We start from the raw sequence: 16,452 nt of genomic DNA on the forward strand, positions 1-16,452 counted from the left end.
TCCACGCGTAGCCGTTCCTGTCTCATCGTCGCCGTAAGACGTATCTGTGTCGGTGCGACGTAAAGCTAATTCTAAAATAAAATTCATTTGTAATTGTGATTTCAACGGGTGATAATACCAACTTTCCCTTCACTGGGCTAAATTATTTCTTTTGTGTTGTGGTATTTATTAAATAAATGTATTTGACCTTCCCCCTGGTTTGTTTGTGAGACCTGATGAAAATTTTATTATACAGCATTGAATCAAAGTCTCAAAAAAGCTATTATTACAAATAAACCACGGGGCAGGTTAATTACATTTACATTATAAATAACATAACACAAACGAAATAATTTAGTCCGATGAAAGCAAAGTTTGTATTATCTCCCGTTGAAATTACAATTACAATTTTTTTTTCATTTTTTTTTTTTTACAATTGACTTTTCGTTGCACCGACACAGATAGCGCTTATGGCGACGATGATGCAGGAAAGGGCTACGCGGGGGAAGGAAGAGGTCATGGCCTTAATTAAGATACAGCCCCAGCATTTGCCTGGTATGAACATGGGAAACCACGGAAAACCATCTTCAGAGCTGCCGAGAGTGGAATTCGAAACTACTATCTTCCGGGTGCAAGCTCACAGCTGCGCGCCTCTAACCCTACGGCCAGCTCGCCCGATACAATTAAATAGAAGTACAGCATGATTATGCAATTAAAAATCAGTTAGTTTTTGAATACACACTAAGAAACAAACAGGCACTAAAGAGACTGCCAGACTGACGAATGCGCGAGGCAAGCGGGCGAATTTTAACTCAGTGTCCACAACCTTGGCAAAAAAAAAAAAAAAATGTGTACCCCTACTACCCTTCCTCATAGCACAAGCAAACTCTCCTACTTGCTGTAGTGCTATACAAATCGGTTAGCCGCGACGAACGGTAGTTTGTGCGTATTTCCGCCAATAATGTTAATAATTTTAAAAAATAAAGGAAAGAATTAGCAGTTAAGACAAAAAGGCATGTACAAATAGCTTTTCTTAATTATGCCACTTTGGGCCTGTGTCACTAAGCTCCAGATTGGTATTCAAAAATAACAGCTGTCGAACTTTTTCTGCACTGAGCCGGTTATGACGTTCAGCTTTTGAAAAGATCCGCTTGCGTGGGACCGAAGTTTCTAGAGCCACTGTCTTCGTTTTGTAAAGGCCGTACAGTAGCTCCGAAGACGTCACGCAAAGAGGCCAACTGTTTCCTCCGTCCGACCCGTGCATGATACGTCCGTACCTTGTAATTACGAAATATTCATAAATGTTGTATTAATATGACACGAGCGATCATTAACATATGCAATCACATCATATCTCGTAAGTTAGGTCCATGTAATTTTAGGAGAAGTAGGTTTCAAGAGTGATCCATGCGGTCAAAGCTTGAGGGTTTTATTCGTAAATATACCCAATAAATAATTTGTATGCATTAATAAAAATATGGAGATATATCTCCAGATAGCCATAAATACAGTAGCTTTCTTGGTTTTTCTTGACACTCCTGGCACTATCTTTCGAAGACTTTCATACAGCCTTCTTGTACACAAACATTCGTATCATGTTTTGTTTAGGAATAGCTCATGTTTTTCCAAATATTAATGAACTGACCAGGGAGATCTGTTAGTTTTCCCCCACATTCACGGAAAGTGCCGCGGAATAATTCCTTGATAAGTAATAATTTCTTAATGATTAAGCTGATTGCATCTAACAACTAAATATTATCTACCAGCAGTAGCTTGTGCCCGCTCACACCTCCGCAACAGTTTTCAAAAAGGCGCCGAGTGGAGGTATGGCCCATTTGATCTATAGGAAGCAAAGAATAGAAACCAGTTGCGGTGACATAGAAGGCCATACACGTCATGGAACGGTCGAGTATTGAGAGTGAAACGGACAGTGGACTGTCTACTGTATTGTTTTACGAAAAAGTAGAAAACTTGGGATTGTTAGAAAAACTCCATCTTAATTTTTCTCAACGGAGAGTGAAGACGGAACTACCGACCGCGGTATAATTTTTAAGGAAGAAGAAAGGATCAGAAGCTATACTAAAGGAAAAAGTGTCGGAAACGAGAAGAAAACAAGTCAATTCACCGAAAAATAACCAGAGTTGATTAGAGATATATTTAAAAAAAGGAATCAGCTAAGTACCACGAGATACGCGTGGGTGGATACAGAGCGCAGTTGATCTATACTCTGCAAAGGGAGACCAAGCCAGCATCTAAAAAAAAGATACCACAAAGAAGAGATACATCTCGATTTATTGAATCAGAATAAAAATAAGTTTCCCAAGATCTACAAGAAGCGGCCGACAGAGATAGATTCACTGAAATCAACACCAACGAGATCGAAGATATACGTCGGAGAGCCAAAAAGGAAATAATAAATTTAAGGATTACAAACTTCAAAAAGAATCATATAATGGCTGTTCACTGCACTACAATCCTTATTTTAGTTGCTGACAAGAATACCATGAGGATGATGTGCTAAATATACATGATGGAACAAGCTGGAGACCAGTACATCTTGCTATACGACCGAGCCATGATGAGGAAGGCGACGGGAAACCATTCGACCAACCCATGATGAGGAAGGCGACGGGAAACCATTCGACCAACCCATGATGAGTAAGGCAACGGGAAACCAGACAGCAATCCCGTGATGAGGAAGCAGATGGTGTATCAGATGACCAACCCATGACCTGACCGCAGACCCAACTACATCCATTTGGGAGCAGAACAGCTGGACCAGGACCAACCATGAGCGAGCTAAGTCATTTACAATACTTAATCGCATAATTTTTGGTTTGCCTACACACGTGCCTTAGGCATGTGCCGATGGGATAAATATAAACCGATATATAAGAAATGCAAGTGAATGTTACCAATGAAGTGTGAGATACTTAAGTCCGTAGTTACATGATCTAGCAATATAGCATAAGATTCTAATGTTTTGGTATATATACGTCATCGTATATAGGCCAAAATACACGGATGTAGCGTGAGGTTTGAAAAAGAATTTTGGAAACAGCTGATTGTAATGACATACTGGCAGATTACAGAAATTGGTAATGCTACAAGTCGACGTCACATTTGGTTGCGCGCGGTGTAAAATAAACATATGGAATCACGCATTATTTTGCTTTGCAATAAGGGCATTGAACTCAATCATAGGTTATGAGATATAGCAACTTTAAAATGTTGGTTTAAGAAACATAGTGTGGTAGCTTTGACATGGACATGTATATGGGAACGCGACGAGTTAATATTGAGGCTACGATGTTAAGATATTATATGAATGTTGAAATAAGGTTACAATTGTGCTAACTTGAGGAAAAGTATGAGTTATATAGTGATATGAGGAGTTTTATACGCACTGCGTAGGGACCATTGAGTGCCTGCAGTTTAAGATATGCCACTCTACATTCTTTAGATTCGTATACGTGAGATTGCCCACACCGCAGGATTGACCTAAGCCAAGGTATGAATAGAATTTACTATTGTAGAATTATGCTTGTGACGGGATCGTATGTCAACTTTAGATGTGCTGTAATGAATATCGGAATACCACGATACGTTTTATAGCTGTGTTTTGACCAAATGCATTCACGACACCGATAAATATGATATTATGTTCCTGAATACAACGACATAGCGCTTGTATTGTAACTGCGCGTATGAATAAAATAGCTTGCATTGAAGTAGAATGTTATGGAATATAACGAAGCAAAGGGACATTGAGCCTAAAAGACATGTGTATGACAGCCAAAGGTTGTGTTGAAGTTAGTTAGATAGCTGAATAGATTAACATATACTCTGTTTGAACTTGCATTTTCTCAACGAACAACATCTAGGGAAATGTTAGAGTAGGAGCCAAATTTAACAGGCACTAGGAATAAATGCCTTAGTCCGTAAGTGGTTATCCATGCACAACGTGAAAGCAGTAATAAAGCATGAGTTCGGATTTATTCATATGGATTTACGCATTCAAATTTACGCATCCGGATTTACTTATTCGAGTTTACTTATATGGACTCACTTATTAGTGACTCGTCAGTTACTGAGTATCAGCTACAATTTACTATTTAATATTCTCAACGCTCAATTCTAATATGATTGGCGATTGAATATAACTGTGATATACAGTTCAGTCCTGCAATTTAAAGTTATAATTTGGTTTAATTTCAAGTGTGAGCTTATTAGTGGACTTTATATACACTTCAGCTTAACCGTGTGTTTTATTCAGACTTGTTTAATTAGTCTTAAAGCAAATGAGCTCTCGTAACAACTTAATTAGTATGTTGGTGTTGTATCTATGACTTAACTTCAGTATGGACCTTAGATGTCCAGTGATCGATTACAATTATGTACATACTCAATTTTTGATTTCATGATGGAACTGATCTACATAGTTTAATACTAGATATTATTTCTCTTTCTACGAGCCAGCGCTGACTCACAATCCACACTTGTTAATACGCAATGACAAGTAATGCCTTGGATAAAATTCCAATTTAATAGTCCAATATTTAGTCAATAAATATCTTGTTTATTTTTCTACAATTTTATGTGTCATGAATTCTTTCATTATAGCCTAGTTGGTAAGTTAGTTGCTCAGTTAAGTGAATTGTTGATTAATTAAGTACTCCATTTAGTCATGAGCAGTTCTCACGTAGTTAAATACACTGATTTAAAAAAATTGGTTGACGGTTATTACTATTATGTCATGAGTTCCTATAGGCGTCACCCGTGAGTTGTTAATCTCTTCATACTCACGTAAAGCGTAACTTGAAGTAAGATTTCATGTCTTACTTGGCATTTGAACACCCTGGGGTATCCGCTGAGCGACCCCATTTCATCTGATAGGCAGCCCAACTACTAGTTCGAAATGGAGGTATCAGGTAAGGAATGATAACGTTCGAATTGACGCCCGAACAGTTACATTTAATTGGCGCTCCAACGTTGAGCAGAAGAGAAAGACACCGCGGGAATGTGATACGCTTAATTGACCTTCCAAAGGGGGACTCGAAGAGAAAGACACCGCGGGAACACTAAGAAATCAATCGTTACATTCAATTGACTCCCAGACGCGTGGCGACAAGAAGAGGAAGACACCGCGGTATCGTCAAGAAAGAGATTGAATATTAATATATTTTAACTAGCTCCCATACTTGAGGCAAGAAGAGAAAGACACCGTGGGAATGTATTGCGGTGAAAAACCATAGAATGAGAACAGATAATTGTACAGTTTGAGATAAAATATGGCTGAATATAGATAGTAATATAGAGGTATTGCGTTGAAAGGATTCCTTAGGAATGTAAGATTCGCACGACACATGATGAGATTTAGTGAAGGAGAGGAAGGTGTAGTAAACATGAGTATACAGTTGTATCAAATGAAATGGACAATGTTGAAGAGTAATTGATAGTTGTCAAATGATTTTTCCCTGGTTATGTTAATAATACAAGTTAATTTTAAGTTTATTTTTATTGATACTGAGCAAATATTAAAGACTATGTAGGCTTATGAATATTGAATGAAGGTTAGATGCCACATAGTAAAAGAATTTAGTTTCTTCTCATGAGATCAGTTCCGAAATGAACTCAAAATGATAAATCCGAACTCATGGTCTAGTTGTTCATGGTCTACCTGGTAAGATGATGCTGTTCTCCAGCAAGTTCCGTCCATATCATAAGTGATTGGAAACAAAAACTTTAAACTAGTGTACAATAGTGATACAGTGGACTATTTTAGCATAAGTAGATTAAGGAATTGTTGATTGTGTCATAATATATGTGTTTATATCTTGTGAACTTGGAGAATTATTAGGAAATTTAGAGAACCGTATGAAAAATAGAGAAACTGTTAGGAATTTAGGGAAATCATATTAAATAGAGTTATACTTAACGGAAACATGGCAATGCATGGAAGAGTACAGACCAGAAAGGGACAGGAAGAAGAAAGGAGAGAAATACAGCAAAGAGACGAGGGAACCCCCATATGATTCCTAGAGTATTTGAAAAAGCAGGATGAAAAACAGAAGGAGGAAAAGGAACGCGAAGAGAAGGAGAAAAGGCAGGAAGAAAAACAGAAGGAGAAAGAGGAACGAGAAGAGGAAAGACAGAGAGAGAAACAAGAGCGTGAGAATGAAAGGAAAAGGCAGGAAGAGGACAAGGAAAGAAGACGAGCAGAAAAGGAACTAAGATTAGAAGAATGGCAACAAAAAACAAGTTGAGGATAGAGGAAAGGAGATACAGGAATTATATAAGAAACAAGAAGAATGGTAACAAAGACAAGTTGAGGATAGAGGAAAGGAGATACAGGAATTATATGAGAAACAAGCTGAAGAAAGAAAAAAGAACGTCACGAACTAATACAGGAGTTGGATAAGAAACAAGAAGAGTGGCAACTGAAACAAAAGGAGACTTTGGAGGAAATCGTTAGCAGAATAGAAAGTGAACATAAAGGGATGATCCAAGAATTAAAAGGGAAACAGGAAAAGATGACTGAAAAATTTTTTGGAGTCAGGAATGAAATCCAAGGTTTGCGTGCCGAGTTGACCGAAACCATGGAAAATAAAAATAAAGAGATGCGAGAGGAGATAAATAGAATGAGAGCAGAGGTGGCACAGAATGCAAATATCATCACAGCACAGGTGGATGAAGAAATTGCCAAACTGACTACTAAGCTGGAGGAAATCAAAGGCAGTAATGAGAGGAAATGGGAAGAAGTAAACGAAATAAAGAAATAGATAACAGAAAGTCAGGAGACCATCAAGAGGTTAGAAGAAGAGAAGATAAATGAAATAATGAAGGGCATGGAAGGACTAAGCATGAAACAACAAGACTTGGTAGGAAAATTTAATCGAGCTTCAGAACAGGTAGCTGATAAGATAAACGAGCTAAAAGAGAAAATAGAAAATGATAGGGCTGATTCGGAACGGAAGATGGAGAAGACCGAAGAAGAAATGAAGCAAATAAGGAAAGAACTACAGGAGATGAAGGTGGAAAACCAATCAGCGAAATCCGTGATTTCGAACTCCAGCGAACGGCAAAGAGCTATTGAAACGCAAGTACATGAAAGGGAAAACACCCCTTCGGCAATAATCGACCCGAGTAGGCGAGATATGGAAATGATGAACGGAAGCAACCAGAGTTATAGCACTCCCATAATTAACATCATCAAGAATTATGATGATCGACCCAAACATTTCGACGGCTCAGCGAAGACCTCTCCCAAACAATTCCTCAAGGATATCGAGGAATATTTTAAAGAAGGGAGGATACAAGAGGATAATAAATTACGCATAATTGAAAAGCACTTAGATGGGAACCCGAACATATGTTTTCAAGCATTTAAGTACAGTTTTCACACTTACGATGAATCCAAAGCCGCTTTTCTGAGAAAGTTCTGGGATCCAGAAATACAGCAACAGTTGAGGTTGGAACTCTACTCCAGGAAATTCTCCACTGCAGGGCAAATGCGCTACAGTGATTTCTTTTCTTACCAATTTCATCGCTTCCAAGATCTAGACTCCGCGCCGAGTGAGTTAGAGGCGATCAAGACCATACAAAGACAATTCCCGTTAGAGGTACAGAGATTGTTAGTCGCCAAAGACATACAGACCGCTATAGACATGGAAAAACGACTGGGGCAGATTGATTTGACATCATCATGCCTGGTAGAAAGAAATCACAGGAATATCAGGCAAGTCGAGGCGATCAACACCATGAGCCCTGAAAGCACGAGCGGTAGAGTAAGCAGGACCGATCAAGGTAGGACGGAAAATCATCTTAGCACTCAAGATAAAGAACGAAAAAGATATTGTTGTCGATGCAGCGGGGAGCAACCTACGAGATGGGAACAAAGAGATAACAGGAGTAACCCACAATACAGAAATAACATCCGTCATAATAGAAATAGGAGCCAACCGTATCCTAGAAACAGAAGATGGTATAATGAAAAACGACGGCCTAACGAGTATAACAGAAACGAAGAAAATAGAAGATATATACAAGAGCTCAGGGAGCAGAGGCAAAATAAAACCCGGTGGGAGGAAGCCATTAGAGATAAAGATATCAATGGTGACCTCGAAGGGGCAGAGGGTCTCGAGCTCCAGAATTACAAGAGGAGAAGAGAGGAGGAGAGATGGAGAGAGAACAACACGCAGAGGGGTGCGACCGACTCCGAGTCATCGGAAAGAAAAAAACGCCGATGGAACATTAGCTCAGCAGGAAAGTGTAAATAGTCTAGAAAGTAAAAACTTCATCAAAATTAGCAATTGGATAATAACACAATTTGACCACTGGGACATCCGACCAGAAGACTTTGTTCGAGATGATACATGCGACACCAAGGAACCAGTATTTAAATTGCCAGTAATACTAGTCAGAGTGGCTGATATTAGGATATATTGTTTGGTTGATTCTGGGGCCACCATCAGTGTCATATCAAATACGTTGTTCCAATAATTGTCAAAGAGAATAGAAATACCCGTAATACCCGTATCTGGAGTTAAGATCAAGGGTGTCATACCAGATAAATCAGTGGAGTGCAAGACCCAAGCATATCTAACCATAAGAATAGGCAGACACGAGCTCGAACACCCATTTCTGGTAATGAAGAGGATAAAGTACAGTATAATATTCGGAATAGACTTCATGATGAGTTCCCAAATGACTATAGATACGGAACGTTGTGAAATTCGATTTCCTATCATAGAGAATGATGGGAATAAAATAGTAGAAACGATCCAACTTAAAGACACGTTGCAAGCTGAGGAATACTTGAAGATTGAGGGAAAAGAAGTTGACTTATTAAGTAAAGAGGACCTAGCCTAGGTAGAGAAAGATGGTGAGCAAGAAATGGACACCGAAATGACTAAAAGAATTGAGGAAATCATAACCATTGAGGAAGAAAATGATGAAAAAACAGAGATCTGGGAGGCTCTTGCTCAAACCGACGTACCACCAGAAGGAAAGCGAGTACTGTATGGGATTATCAATAAGTATATCGACGTTTTTGATGACAAACCGGGGCAAATACCGAACTTCAAGTACAAGCTAATAGTAAATGACTGGACCCCATACAAGGGCAAAGTACATGACGCACCAGAGAAGCACTTCAGTGAAGTGAAGACGATTATCCAGCAAATGTTAGCCGATGGTATAATCATGAAGACCATCACACCCTACGTAAATCCGATCGTAATTGTAAGGAAAAACAACGGGAAACTGAGATTGTGCCTAGACGCGCGAGGACTCAACGAAAAGCTAATTCCTGAGTATAATAGGGCTCCTAAGATCAAGGAGATAGTAAAGAAATTTCGAAGTCAAATGTACTTTTCGAGCATGGACTGCACGGCCTCATTCCATCACATTGTCGTCGAGGAAAGGTCACGGTTATTAACCGGGTTTATGTTCAACAACCAGACTTATACCTACTGTCGCCTCCCATTTGGATTGAAAAATAGTTCTGCTGTTTTGGTAAGAGCATTGGACAGGAACCTTACCAGTGAAGTGAAGGAATTTGTTAACTGTTATGTTGACGACATAGTCTTCGGGAGTTCCACCTTTGAAGAGCATTGCGTTAACCTAGAGAAATTGCTGAACAATCTCCAGAAAACTGGCTTCAAGATAAATATGTCAAAATCAAGATTTTGCCAAAGCCAGGTACTTTTTGTCGGACACGTAATCGATGGCGAGGGAATAAGACCTAACCCTGTCAAAATTAAAGCTATTTGCGAGTTTCCACGGCCGACAAAGGTCAAGCACGTCAGACAATTCCTAGGAATGACGGGATTTTTCTCAGACCACTGTGAGGGGTATACTGAGACAGCCGCACCACTACACAATTTATTAAGAGCCAATAACAAATGGAAGTGGAGTGACGAGGCTGAACAGGCTTTCAACAAGATGAAAGAAATGATGAAACAGAGCATAAAACTGAGATATCCAGATTATGAAAAGAGATTTATAATTCAGGCAGATCCATCGGGTGTTGGTGTAGGGGCATGCTTGTATCAAGAAGACGAAGAAGACCAGAAAAGAACATATCTGGCATTTACCAGCAGGAATTTAAGGAAACATGAGATGCACTACACTACTACCGAACTCGAACTTCTAGCGATAATCCAAGCGCTACAACAGTGGAGATGGATCGTTTATGGATACCCAGTTACCATAAGAACTGACCATAAAGCGTTGACTTTTGGGTTGAAGGCAGTCATGGTAAGCGAAAGGATAACACGCTGGATGCTACACGCAGCAATATGACTTGAAGATAGAGCATTGCAGTAGAAAACAAAACATCCTAGCTGACGCATTGAGTAGAAACCCTCCAGAACAAGAAGAACACATCTTAGAGATCGAGTTAGATATTCGAGACCAAGAACTACTGTGAAAACTCGAAAATCTGAAGGAATTCCAAGAGTCTGACAAGGAATTAAAACTTACCATCGACAGGCTAACAGACAAGGAACCGGAATCTGAATGGCAGAACAACTATGAGATTGTAGATGGAATACTGATCAAAGTAATGGACAGAACTGACCGAAAGAAAAGGATTATAATACCACAAGTATTGCAAAAGGAGCTGATTTGGCACACCCATAACATTACGGGACATGCAGGCATAGACAAAGTGATCAGTACGTTAAAAGAAAATTTCACTTGGAAGGGATTGCGAAAATCTGTCAGGAACCTAGTTAAAACTTGCGACATATGTCAGCGAGTCAAACACAACAACTATGTATGCGGGCATAAACCAGTACCAATCATTCCATTAAGAGCACACGAGATATATGCAGTAGATATCTTTGGGAAATTACCAACCGCAAAGAGAGGGAAAAGATACATACTAGTGGTTGTTGACATATTCTCCAAGTACATTTCACTGCAAGCTATACAGAGAGCCAATGCCAAACAAGTCATACGGGCCCTAGTGGAAAACGTTTTCCCTGAAATGGGAAAGCCAGAAAAAATACTCACAAATAGGGGGACACAGTTTACATCTGAGATATTCCGCGGGCGTATGAAAAATGAAGGTATCAGACACACGTTGTGTTCGGTACGTCATCCAGAAGCGAACCCTGTAGAAAGATACATGAGGGAAATCGCCAAGTTCGGCAGGATATATTGCAACCAACAGCATTGGAAATGGGTGGATATATTAAGTATTATTGAAAGGAGTTTGAATAATACCATTAATCAATCCATCGGACAGATTCCCAGCATAGCTCACAAGAATATACATCCGGAAAGGAGTTGGGACAAAATATTCACTATGCCCTTGGAAAGGAAGCCAGATCCACAACAAATAGAATCGATGATACGGGAAAGACTACAGGAACAGTCACGAAAACGATTAAAGAGAGTGCAAAAAAGAAATTCCATGTACCGTACGAGCGAGGTGATCTTGTATTAATTAAAACTGTACCGATGTCTAGTGCACCAAATAGAGTGTGTGCGAAGTTCCTACCATTGTACAATGGCCCGTATAAAATTGAGCGTGTGCTAGGAAACAATGCATACGAATTAGCAAGCATGAATGGAAAGTACCGTAATGTACACAATGCTTGTAACATCAAGCTTTATCACCAAGAAAATGAGCCTAAAGGAACGGAACTAGAAGAACAAAGGGGCCAAGAATGAATAAACCCCATACCATTATGAAATATGCATTTAGAAGTCATTTGAAACTTTCATTTAGTATGTATATACGAGGAAAGAATCAGCTGATTATGTGCACGGTCAAGCAAAGCAAACGGCATCTATAAAATCAGGATCGATAACAACCAGTTGATGTTTTGGAAATCGTTTAGCCAGTCTATATACGACAAAGAACCTATATAAGAAGCAAAAGCACATTTATAATTCGAGTTTAAGAAAGGAAAATATATTGTGACCAATATATTTGTCCGTGACGGGGGACAATAAATGTGCCCGATCACACCTCCGCGGCAGTTTTCAAAATGGCGCCGATTGAAGGTATGGCCCATTTGATCTATAGGAAGCAAAGAATAGACACCAGTTGCGGTGACATAGGCCATACACGTCATGGAACGGTCGAGTATTGAGAGTGAAACGGACAGTGGACTGTCTACTGTATTGTTTTACGAAAAAGTAGAAAACTTGGGACTGTTAGAAAAACTCCATCTTAATTTTTCTCAACGGAGAGTGAAGACGGAACTGCCGACCGCGGTATAATTTTTAAGGAAGAAGAAAGGATCAGAAGCTATACTAAAGGGAAAAGTGTCGGAAACGAGAAGAAAACAAGTCAATTCACCGAAAAATAAGCAGAGTTGATTAGAGATATATAAAAAAAGAATCAGCTAAGTACCACGAGATACGCTTGGGTGGATACAGAGCGCAGTTGATCTATACTCTGCAAAGGGAGACCAAGCCAGCATCTAAAGAAAAGATATCACACAAGAAGAGATACATCTCGATTTATTGAATCAGAATAAAAATAAGTTTCCCAAGATCTACAACAAGCGGCCGACAGAGATAGATTCACTGAAATCAACACCAACGAGATCGAAGATATATGTCGGAGAGCCACAAAGGAAATAATAAATTTAAGGATTACAAACTTCAAAAAGAATCATATAATGGCTGTTCACTGCACTACAATCCTTATTTTAGTTGCTGACAAGAATACCATGAGGATGATGTGCTAAATATACATGATGGAACAAGCTGGAGACCAGTACATCTTGCTATACGACCGAGCCATGATGAGGAAGGCGACGGGAAACCATACGACCAGCCCATGATGAGGAAGGCGACGGGAAACCATTTTACCAACCCATGATGAGGAAGGCGACGGGAAACCATTCGACCAACCCATGATGAGGAAGGCGACGGGAAACCATTCGACCAACCCATGATGAGGAAGGCAACGGGAAACCAGACAGCAATCCCGTGATGAGGAAGCAGATGGTGTACCAGATGACCAACCCATGACCTGACCGCAGACCCAACTACATCCATTTGGGAGCAGAACAGCTGGACCAGGACCAACCATGAGCGAGCTAAGTCATTTACAATACTTAATCGCATAATTTTTGGTTTGCCTACACACGTGCCTTAGGCATGTGCCGATGGGATAAATATAAACCGATATATAAGAAATGCAAGTGAATGTTACCAATGAAGTGTGAGATACTTACGTCCGTAGTTACATGATCTAGCAATATAGCATAAGATTCTAATGTTTTGGTATATATACGTCATCGTATATAGGCCAAAATACACGTATGTAGCGTGAGGTTTGAAAAAGAATTTTGGAAACAGCTGATTGTAATGACATACTGGCAGATTACAGAGATTTCGTATTGGTAATGCTACAAGTCGACGTCACGTTTGGTTGCGCGCGGTGTAAAATAAACATATGGAATCACGCATTATTTTGCTTTGCAATAAGGGCATTGAACTCAATCATAGGTTATGAGATATAGCAACTTTAAAATGTTGGTTTAAGAAACATAGTGTGGTAGCTTTGACATGGACATGTATATGGGAACGCGACGAGTTAATATTGAGGCTACGATGTTAAGATATTATATGAATGTTGAAATAAGGTTACAATTGTGCTAACTTGAGGAAAAGTATGAGTTATATAGTGATATGAGGAGTTTTATACGCACTGTGTAGGGGCCATTGAGTGCCTGCAGTTTAAGATATGCCACTCTACATCCTTTAGATTCGTATACGTGAGATTGCCCACACCGCAGGATTGACTTAAGCCAAGGTATGAATTGAATTTACTATTGTAGAATTATGCTTGTGACGGGATCGTATGTCAACTTTAGATGTGCTGTAATGAATATCGGAATACTACGATACGTTTTATAGCTGTGTTTTGACCAAATGCATTCACGACACCGATAAATATGATATTATGTTCCTGAATACAACGACATAGCGCTTGTAGTGTAACTGCGCGTATGAATAAAATAGCTTGCATTGAAGTAGAATGTTATGGAATATAACGAAGCAAAGGGACATTGAGCCTAAAAGACATGTGTATGACAGCCAAAGGTTGTGTTGAAGTTAGTTAGATAGCTGAATAGATTAACATATACTCTGTTTGAACTTGCATTTTCTCAACGAACAACATCTAGGGAAATGTTAGAGTAGGAGCCAAATTTAACAGGCACTAGGAATAAATGCCTTAGTCCGTAAGTTGTTATCCATGCACAACGTGAAAGCAGTAATAAAGCATGAGTTCGGATTTATTCATATGGATTTACGCATTCAAATTTACGCATCCGGATTTACTTATTCGAGTTTACTTATATGGACTCACTTATTAGTGACTCGTCAGTTACTGAGTATCAGCTACAATTTACTACTTAATATTCTCAACGCTCAATTCTAATATGATTGGCGATTAAATATAACTGTGATATACAGTTCAGTCCTGCAATTTAAAGTTATAATTTGGTTTAATTTCAAGTTTGAGCTTATTAGTGGACTTTATATACACTTCAGCTTAACCGTGTGTTTTATTCAGACTTGTTTAATTAGTCTTAAAGCAAATGAGCTCTCGTAACAACTTAATTAGTATGTTGGTGTTGTATCTATGACTTAACTTCAGTATGGATATTAGATGTCCAGTGATCGATTGTAATTATGTACATACTCAATTTTTGATTTCATGATGGAACTGATCTACATAGTTTAATACTAGATATTATTTCTCTTTCTACGAGCCAGCGCTGACTCACAATCCACACTTGTTAATACGCAATGACAAGTAATGCCTTGGATAAAATTCCAATTTAATAGTCCAATATTTAGTCAATAAATATCTTGTTTATTTTTCTACAATTTTATGTGTCATGAATTCTTTCATTATAGCCTAGTTGGTAAGTTAGTTGCTTAGTTAAGTGAATTGTTGATTAATTAAGTACTCCATTTAGTCATGACCAGTTCTCACGTAGTTAAATACTCTGATTTAAAAAAATTGGTTGACGGTTATTACTATTATGTCATGAGTTCCTATAGGCGTCACCCGTGAGTTGTTAATCTCTTCATACTCACGTAAAGCGTAACTTGAAGTAAGATTTCATGTCTTACTTGGCATTTGAACACCCTGGGGTATCCGCTGAGCGACCCCATTTCATCTGATAGGCAGCCCAACTACTAGTTCGAAATGGAGGTATCGGGTAAGGAATGATAACGTTCGAATTGACGCCCCAATCGTTACAAGCTTAATGTCAATGTTTTAAAATAAATGCATAAAATTGCTAAAATCGTTTAACAGAAGGTTAGATTTTCAAACTGCATTTCATTCTACATGTACAGACTGGGTTTTGCTTTTACTCGCATTAATTTTGGTGAGAACTGGTAACGCGTACTCAACATTATTAACCCAAGAAATAACCCTATGATGATTCACTTACTTGCTTATTATTTATGTGACTTTCATGCCTGTTCCATATCAGCAATAAAACGACTTGCTATTACTCTATGTAACAAGAAAGTAAAAAGCAAACTCACCCTCAGCTCGGAAAATTGAGTAAAACATACTCCTGTATTCTTCGTAACAGGTACGTTTTCGGTTGGGATTTTCGTTTTTCGTAAACATACCCTACTCGCACACGAGGAAAATGAAAATATTAGTGTATATTTACATTTATAGTTGTATTTTCGCCGTTGTACGGACGTCTTAGCATTGTGGCAACTACGAAATTTCACGCACTGTATTTCAACCCTCAGCAGATTATATTTCCACAAAAACATGTATACGATAACAATTCAATGAGTAAATTCCACGAGAATTATCATGTCCCTTGAACTTACATTACTCATCAAGAGAAGATAACATACCTATCCTAAACTATGAGGTCTCATTATCTTAATAACAGCTGTTTACATAATTCCTGATGTGATAAAATTTAGAGTACTGACATGTAGTATACTTAAACATAAAGGTCTATCTTTCAACAGTCACAATTATCCAAAGAATGCTCCCAATCCTTATGCATTACACTCACAACTCACATCGTAACATTCGCTTAGCTCGCCTCAATTGATCAGCTGATAGGCTTGGCGCGCTTTCCATAGTACGGCCTGTACTTTACGAAAGCAGTGCTAGAGCACAACATTTTTCTTTCACTCACTCAGATATCTGTGACCATGCCACTATTTCAACGGGTCTTCATTATGATCGATAATGGCGTCTTCTAGGTACCTCTCCATTTTAATAATACTGTAGTTCTTAACTAGCTGATGTAAGTACCCCTGCTTCGCTACAGAATTCTACATCGTATACAGAATTCTAGGTTAGGTAGTGTACAGTACACGTTGTGAGCAAGACTGTACTAAATGGCATAGCTCTTAACGATACCCTAGAAACGCGACGGGGAAGTCACTAAACGTTTTTCTCATATGAAGACTGGGTTAGGGAATTTTCATTGTAACGGTAGGCCCGCT

The sequence above is a fragment of the Anabrus simplex genome, chromosome 1, assembly GCF_040414725.1.
Source record: "Anabrus simplex isolate iqAnaSimp1 chromosome 1, ASM4041472v1, whole genome shotgun sequence".
Lineage (NCBI taxonomy): Eukaryota > Metazoa > Arthropoda > Insecta > Orthoptera > Tettigoniidae > Anabrus > Anabrus simplex.